The following is a 9,302-nucleotide window of genomic DNA, read 5'->3' on the forward strand; positions in this document are numbered from 1 at the left end:
GTCACAGGAGCTCGTTCAGTGAGAGACTGAGATTACCGAAAAGCACCACTGAACGACACAGGAAATCATTCCTGCCTGTGGCCATCTCCCTGTACAACGCATCCACTTAACACACTGTTTGCTGCTATAACTACACATGTTTCTTTTCCAAATATTTATTTATAAGTGACTTATGTATGTATGTATGTATGTATATGTATACACTGAAAAAAAGGGACTGGCCATCTCTTGGATTTATGTAAGCATCTTGCATGTATTTAACACAATTGCCTCATGTTTTAAAGATAAATGTAACTATATAGTGTAAAAACTACATGATATGCAGAAAGGGTGTATTAAATTGTTTATATCATGTTCAGGTGAAGTAAGTCAATAAGATAGCAACGTTAAATCTCGTGAAACCACGCGTGATTTCATCTCGCGGGCTTTGGATCGTGGTTTAAAAAATGCATCCATCTCAGTCAAGTCGAGCAGCCAACTCTACGTTTTTTGGTATGTCTTGATTTTTTGAATTAATATTTACCATATTTCAGCCAAATGTAGTTAAACGTCTAAAGTGCCGCCATGTAACATGCTAAAAAAGAGCCGTTAGCTTATTTGCTGTTTTATCTGTTATCAAAGAATTGGCGCTTTTTCATTTGAATTTGTCTTTGGCACAAGAGCCGTAATATCACATTAAACCTAATTACGAGGCACTCATAACATAATTTGGTTTTCTGTGTGAATAGATTTGTCAACTGACTCTTCAGTTACATTGTGTATTTACTGCACCGTGGTGTTAGTGAGATTTTGGACATTGAACAGCTTTAGCTAATATCATCAGTGGCATTATGCTAGCTTACATCCCTACCCCTCCTGCCCTCACCTGCTGTCCTTTTGTTTTTGTTTTTGTTTTTTTTTTGCTGCACATTGAGAGATGACCTATATTCTGCATTTCACCAGGAGTCAGCTGATGGATTGTGGGTTCAAGGTGTTATGGTAAGAAAGTATATTCTATTTTCGTTTCTGTAACTTAATTATAATAGGTTTTTTTTATAATTATTAGGTGCATGCATACTCAAATAGACCACCCTATTAATACAACTGAGAAATCCAAAATCTGCCATAGGTTTAACTTATACCTGTATGTATTGTCAGAAAGGTGATTACTGGACTCGCATTAATGCACACTTGAACTAAAATGAGGTTGTAACTTGTGGGTTCTTGGGTTGCAAATCAGAAATAAACATCTTTGGATTTTTTTAATCCCATAAGATCTGGAAACACAGTTTTTATTCAACAAAACATTACTGATTATTAACCAAGCACAGTGCCTGCTGTTATTTCAAAATAATTTTATGTCATTTCAGATGAAATGCAGCATTCCAGTGCATCCCAACCATGCCTTTACAGTCAAGGTTTCTGACGGAGCTGAGTTTTTCTCTGACAGTCTGCTGAAAGTGTTTGCAAAGTGATCGGGGGAACAGGGCACAAAGCTAAAGGATGTAGCTGCCATAATGACAGTAAGAACTTTAAAATTCTTTAACTACAAAGTGTATATGTATTGCATTAGGTCAGTAAAAGATTTTTATGCTGCATCCATTGAAACAGTCAACTATTACCTGTGAGTACTGATTCCACCGAAAGGATGCCATAATTTTCGTCATGCATTTACTGGCGCACTGAGAAAAATTGATCTTTTAAAAAAAATAAATGTTCTGGAAACTATATATCCATAAAGTTGATGTCAAACAGGAACTTTTGATATTGCTTTGTAGATGCTGGTGTTGCATGTTGACTGGTTTAAGTTTTTGTCTGGGATCATTTTCTTCTGTGCTACTGAAAAGTTCACAAATCTCTGTTTTCTTTGTTATAATACTTTAGGATGACATTAATGCTCGAAGGGAGTCCCTCATCAAAGTGCTCCGCATCTGTGTGAAAGACAATTGCAACATCTTGGTGCAGGAGTTCATGGTGAGTGTTTTATGAGTAGATTGTGGCTTTGCAACATTTAAAAATGCATTTAGTTATCCACTTGATCCTCATTGGACCAGTTAGGACCAGTAGTCCTCTTTAATAATTTGAAGTTCACATGAGGCCTGGTAGTGAACTCAGCCGCCGGCCCTTGAGGCCCCACCCCTGTATTAGGGGTCACATCAGTGTGAAAAAACTTTAAATTTGTCATTCTAGTGAACAAAGGAAAATCCCACCAATATTTACATTAGCTTTTGTTTGAAAAAAAAAAAAGACCAACAGCTAACCAAATTGTGGGGCTGAAAGTCTAAATTCTAACATCTTCTGAGTGACAAAACCTGGATTTCTGATGGGCCGGTGTCTTTCTAACAAAAACTAATGTAAAGCATTTGAAATTATGTTTTTCACCCTCTCTTAGAAACTCTGTTAGACCATGAATGGCAGCATGGCAGGCCACTCTTTGGCTATAGCTATTTACTATGTTGCTTGCATTGGTTTAAATTACTCTAACATTAGAACTGGTAGATTCAAAAGAGATGAGTTTAAAAAGGAATCTTAAAGAAATGTTTTGTGTTTAACAGGACTTGACTGAGGCCACTGCACAGATTGAGAAAACCACAATGAACATCTGTCTCCAGAGGATGCACCAGGCAATGACTTTTCTGACGTTGGCATCATCATCGAGGGTATAGTAGTTCTTCAAGATCTGGATAACGTGACCTTTGCAGTAGCCATGCTGTTTGGACCTTTTTTATTCCTTCAATATGAGTTACCCATCACAACTCTGCTACACTTTTGAGGTGATTCAAAGGGTGGTAATGGAGTTGGAAGCAACTCAGCTCTCAAGAAAAGCTCACAACTAAGACAAAACTGCTCCTGCAACGAAGCTCACTGTTATGCATGTGAGGTGACCAGCTCTAGGTGAGAAGACATTTAAATCTCACACTTGTTCTGCTGCATTTTTGAAGCTCAATTCCAGGAACAGATCGCAGGGTTCATTTTTATATACACTGCAACTGCCATGAGGACGAGCCGTTTTTTTGTTGTTGTTGTTGTTTGTTTTTCTCTGTCTGTTTGGCAGCATTTTTAAATTTCTCTTTGTATTTTTTCTTTCTTTTACTAGTGAAGAGATGTAGCATGAACAGTTATGCAGTCTAAATATCCCATATGGGTCGTGTGAAATGGTATTTTCAGTTTCATTCAGTTGAAGTAAAGAACGTTGAATATTTCTAAGTGTGCTGTTTTGAACCAAGATGTCACAGTATGATCAGTGCTGTAATTTTTGACAGTCACTGTATCAATGTTATTTTTGCATCTCTTGAATAAAGGTTTTGACCTGCAAGTGCTAATTTCTTTAGTTATTGGGGTAAAATGGGTAATGTTAATAGGAAGGTGTTTGCCAATTCAGTAACCTAATTTAATGTTAATGGAAACTAACATTACCTCAAATTGTTTAGTTATAATTGTTGTTTAACTGAATCTTGATGTCAGAGGCCTTAAATAGAATGTTTTGTATTGTTCTTTCCCAACATTTTTCAAAAGAAACAGTCTAATTTCTTTGCTGTGATTGATTCCAGAGAACACGGAAGAACTGACATTATTTAACTGTTGATTTATATAGATTCAGTAGTGGAGTAATGTCAGTTTAATTCTTTACCTACTGTCAATGCAGTGAAATTAGACATTTTGTTTTGAAAGGTTACTGGTGGATGCCAGCAACCATCTTGGAAGAGAACAATATAATCTGTTATAAGGCCTCCATTTGAAAATTGTGTATTTGATACTAGAATATAATAGCAAAATGTAATTTGAAGATAACATGTAGTATTTAAGTGACCAAGTAGTATTGGGTAAAAGTTACTGAATGGTGTTGGGATAAAGTGAGAAAATTGTGAAGGATTAAAATATTTCAAGAGCTCAAATTACTTCATCAAAACATGTTTAAGTCACATTTTATCAACACAAATTGCACAGGTTTATTGAACATGAATAAATTGTGTTAATTTAACTCAATTGTTTAAGTTGCTGCCAAAGCAAAACATCTGTGTGCAACAAATGTCCACCATTGAATTAAGTAAATCCAACAACATATTTTTTTCAGTGTATATTGTACTATTCTTAGTTAGCGTATTGTCTGTCTTGTCTTAATGTTGGTTTAAAATGGAGCACTGTAACAAAAAATAATTTCCCCCAGGGATCAATAAAGTATTCTGATTCTGATTCTGATTCTGAAGTTGTTCTTATGACCTCACTGGGTTTGGGTGACTTTATGTACTATTTGAAAACAACACAATAACACGTGTTGAATGTGGTTTCCATTCATTTGATTTAACTCGGGTTTACTTACATAGTGCCAGTTAACAATAAGAGTCACCTTAAAGCTCTTTATATTATAAGGTAAAGATGCTACAGTATTAGAAAAAAAAACAATAACAATCACATGACCCCATATTGGTGACAGTGGGAAGGAAAAACTCCCCTTTAACAGGAAAAAAACATCAGGTAGAACCAGGCTCAGGGAAGGGCAGCCATCTGACATGACTGGATGGGGTTGAAGGGAAAGAGAAGAGAGCAGAGAGAGACAGGACAAATACAGTAGTGGTGTATAAACACATGGAGAGTGGGGAAAAAAATGCCCAGTGCACCATGGGAAGCCCTCCAGAAGAACTAAGCCTATTGCACCATAACTAAGGAATGGTTCAAGATCATCTAATCCAGCCTGAATTACACGTTTAATCAAAAGATTTGAATAAGGTACTATTAAGTCTTTAAAAGATGATGAGGCCTGAGTATTTAAGATTTTGTATTTGAGGAGAAGGATTTAAAATTTAGTTCTGATTTTAACAGTGAGCCAAAGAAGAGAAGCTAATATGGCAGAAACATGGTCTCTCTTACCAGTCCCAAGTACTAGTCTTGCTGCAATGTTCTGGATCAACTTAAGAGTAAATAAATTATTAAGAATAAGCAATAAGAATAAATTATTGCTTTACCTGTGTTGTCCTCAGGATTTCTTCCAATACGTAACTTTTAGGTCATTCTGCATGGAGCTCAAGTGGTGGTTGCAACATAATACCAAACTGCATATTTAACATTAGCACAAAAAAGGCACTGGTTATCTCAAACTTTAATCAAAAGTTTCTTGCAATCTACCAAGCAATTACGTTTGACAGCCAAGTCTTATCTATATATGATGTCAACAACTTGCCATGTGCAAGAATTCTTGCAGTCACTTTGAGTTGTTGTTCAAGCTCAGGGGGAGGGTTAATGTGATTTTTCCCATTTGGGAACTCACTATTTCAATTATTCTGTCACCACATGTGCATATATTACAAGTTCATGTGGTGAATGGTTCTGAAGCACAGCCTTTCAACTGCTCATGCAAAAAACATTGTCTCGGTGCAAACCTGCAATTTTGTTGTCCACAGCAACAGACAACTTGGTATTACATTAGCTTCAGCTGAAAAAAATTCATTAGTTCAGCATTTAATTTATACAGGTTATTCTTCTACCTTTAGAATATATAATCACAGCTATTGACAGCTATGAGAAAATGTACCTCCAACACAGTTTTGAATATATAAAGCAGATCTCCACCAAGATGCTAGTGGCTAAATCTCTGTTGAGCAGGGTTGCCTTGGCTTGGTGAACTGACAACCTTGTTTGCTCAGAAAAGAAGCATTAAATCAGAATGCCAGTCAGTCCAGAAAGTTGTTAGTGAAAAATATAGCCAGTCACTTTCTTTGGTATCTTTTCGGTGCAGATCTAATGTATTGTTTAGTGAGCAGCATTTATTCAGAAAGTCTAGACTATATCTGACCTGGTTGTGCTAGCTTTTAGTTTAATTAGCAGGCTGTCCCTTGTATTCCTCTTCCGCATCCATGCGCACTTCTTCTTGAGTTCATGCAGCTAGTGCTTGTTACACAGTCCCTTGCCACGGGGCCTTGTGTCCTCAGTACACATAATCTGCTCTCAGCATCCTTGTCAGCGCGTCCTTGGCAACATTATTCCCAGAACATCTTACCTGCTACAACACATGTCTGAGAGGGAGAATGAGATTAAAAAGACTGTGTCGGTGCTATTACAAGCCAGCGTACCATAAAATTATTTTAAAGCCGTCGTTTTAATGTTAAGTAGTTACCACCTTGATTGAATGGGTGCGTTAGTGTCGCAGTGAGAGCAGTACATAATGCGAGTGTAACAGCAGACTCTGCTCGGGCTACCCAAAATGAGCTTGCAGGCTTCTCTTCATTTCTTTGATATGTTTGTGCAGTGTTTCTAACAGGTTAGCATTCAACATATGTTTTCTGCAGAATTACAAACCTGCAGACGTGTCCAGATTTTTACAAAGACATCACAAAAAATATTTTCTGACAAAATGGTTAAGTAAAACATGATTCTTTCACAAAGTGTAGTTTTCATGGTCAGACAGCATTAAAAAGCCTTGGAAATACATTTTATCATGTAACAGTAAAGTATTTTCTTTTCCTTTGCTTTTTTGTGAACTATTTTAATCTGTGAATGGACTGATTGTTTAAAGGTTCTTCTCCTTGAACCATGTTTTGCTATCACTGTAAGTAGAAATGCATATCAGTTCATTCTGACTGTTAAAAAACTATCAAAGCCCTAGCCAGGGTTGCTTGTAAAGGAATCCAGTTGTAAATCGCTTTTAAAAAAATATAGACTTGTATTACCTGCTTGCCTCCTACATACTGTCAATATATAAGCAAAGCTTGTGTCCATGTGTGTGTGTTCATGCAATTAAAGCTAAATGTGGAACAGATGTAAGTCTCTGCTTCTCTAAATGTGGTTTTCTTCTTTCAGTGTTCAACTTCCAAAGAGAGAGATAGATGAAGCCTGTCTGCCTGCAGGTAATCCGATTAAGGGACGATTAATGAAACATCATTCATTAAGAGCTTGTATCAATCCACTGTCAACATCAAGTGGTTCACTCATCAAAGAATGACAGAAAGAGGTGGGAGAAGGAGAGATGGGGAGACAAAGGGAGGAATACTGTTATAGCAAAGTATTGCGGCAACCTTGTTATGTACTTTGCAAAATCACATTTTAAATTAATTATGTTTGTCTGGATGTGTCTCATGTGCACTCTGGGAGTGGGATTTAAAAATGTAAATCACTGATTTTGGCTCATTTCTTGACTGTGTAATGGAACTGTATGTTAATTAAGTTAACTCCATTTCACAATTTTATATTTATGTTTTGTAGCTGCCGTTTTTTATGAATTATTACTTTCCACCTCTCTGTTTCCCCCATATCCTTCCATCTCTTTCTCCAGCCTTCTTATGAATGCTCCTGCTGCAGCAGAGTGACAATAGCCGCCCAGCCTCTGGATCCCACAGGGCCTTCATTATGACTGACTGTATTATGTAAAGCACTTAAAATGCCTAATTATGCTCTCTGCCTGGCACTATTTTAGTTTCTAAGTGCTGCAGTCTTCTGACTGATGGTCCCCGGGGAGTTTTCACTCTGTGTTTGAAATATATTTTTTCTCATATCCTCTCTTCACTTAACAGTGTATCTTCAGACACAAACACCTTCCATTTGAATTGGCGACAGTATTGTGTCAGTGAAAGAACAACGCGTTAACTGCCTTTGGAAATTAAGTTAGAAAAAAATAATTTTGTAGGGAATTATCATATGTAAAATGCAAAAAGAAAATATTTAGGTTTAGGAACACATCACCGCAAAAACTCATTCCTGAAAATTCCTATTTCAAAATGTATTTCTCTTTTGTCATCTTAAAATGACATGATTACTCAGTGGGCAGCAAGAACTTTAAGCAAGCGCTTACATAATTAAAATTGAGCCAGGGGTTAGAGAAATAATTTATAGTCAACATCTCCTGAAAATCGAAGTTGTTCTGAGGCTTTTTTCATTGTGATTCATGGTTTGTGACAACATAATGGAATCTGAACACAGAAGGTTATATTGTGTGTACGGCATTTCCTCTGCAGAAAGAAATTTAATTGAATTTCCCCCTGTGTTTCCACTGATTGCACTGTAGCCCCTTTTGTAACCTGGACTGTTTCTGTTCTGCTCAACTTGCACACTGCGCTGGGCTTCGAGTTTGTGCGTGTTCTCATCTGCATGTGTGTGTGTGGGTGGATCTATGTGGGTGTGTACGACCGGTGGCGAGAAAGTAGAAAAGAGTTTGTGTGGCTTTGTGTGTTTCCATTGTAGGTGGAATTTGCAGTGTGTGATGGATTCGTGTCTGATTGTCTCCAAAAATTACCATAAACAGAACAAAACAAATCCCTAATTGTTTTGGCTTTATATTCACAATAGACATGCCTGCAGCATATTGCAGTCTCCCCTGAAACAGATTACTTATGATGGTTCCCCCTCCAGAGAACTGAGCCATAACCAGGTCAAACACAGGTTACACTCAGGTCAGTGATAAAAAGACAGCCATACATCATACCCTATATAAAAAGCTGGGGGATTGCCTCACAGGTGAGTGGGCGCAAAGGTTTTTTTTGACCATTGCTGAGCTTCTAACCATCTTGTCTATACCTCATTTATCCAAATATGGCCTCCTATGGGTGAAATTCTCTGCTGGGCTCTTGTCCGTTACAGGAGCCAGAGCAGATGGCTGACTATTGACATGCAAGGAAGCCTGCCTAATGCAGGCGCTGTACTGCAGTGTTACTGGCGACAAGGGAAAAGGGTTGATGGAGTTTAAAGTGAATTAGCTGTATGTTTCGGTAGAGTTTATTGCTTCTCCGTGAGTCAACACTCTGGGTGTCCTGGTGACAGCTAGGATAGTGCAGACAAGTCAGGGGATATCAGAAAATAAATATTTCATTTTTGTCATTTATAATATTGAAAATTTACATTTTAGCATAATACATTTATTACTATTTAACATGAAATCCAGTTAACATTTTTTACGTGATAACCTTTTCAAAAATCCTCAACACGTTATGTTTCCATTGTTAATCATTTTAAAATTTATCAGCAGTAGTTAGAAAAATACTATGAACATCATATAAAAAATATCTGTGTCTTAAAGAAAGTAATTATTCTGTTAATTGTCAATAAAGTTAATTGGAAAATTGCACATTAAATGTTAAACGCTGATATATATCGATAACACCTACTCAGGAGACACAATAAGTTAACCTCTGATATAAACTGATGGAAACATAATGTGCATGGCTGCTCAATCTTGGGGGGAAAAAAAATTAGCTGGTTATTCACTCTTTCTCCGCTTAAAGCTTCCCTGTCCATCTTACCTCAGCAAGTCTTATCACATAATTACTGTTATGAATGGAGGTTTAATGACCCTCACATCCACCTTGTTTAAAGGAAGTAGAATTAAAGATGGTATC

The 9,302-nt window shown here is 37.0% G+C and overlaps 1 long non-coding RNA gene across 2 annotated transcripts; it reads left to right on the top strand.

Annotated features, from left to right (window-relative positions):
* Positions 1–201: 201 nt before the first annotated feature.
* Positions 202–3,295, top strand: LOC309697361. 2 transcript variants are annotated; one of them, XR_014273806.1, is made up of 6 exons: positions 204–238; positions 360–492; positions 943–978; positions 1,350–1,502; positions 1,864–1,953; positions 2,535–3,295. It is a non-coding gene; the product is annotated as an uncharacterized lncRNA (long non-coding RNA). The 2 variants fall into 2 exon arrangements; XR_014273805.1 differs by having other exon boundaries at positions 202–492.
* The last annotated feature ends 6,007 nt before the right edge of the window (positions 3,296–9,302 follow it).

The sequence above is a fragment of the Aulonocara stuartgranti genome (assembly GCF_965226115.1).
Source record: "Aulonocara stuartgranti genome assembly, chromosome: 20".
Classification (NCBI taxonomy): domain Eukaryota; kingdom Metazoa; phylum Chordata; class Actinopteri; order Cichliformes; family Cichlidae; genus Aulonocara; species Aulonocara stuartgranti.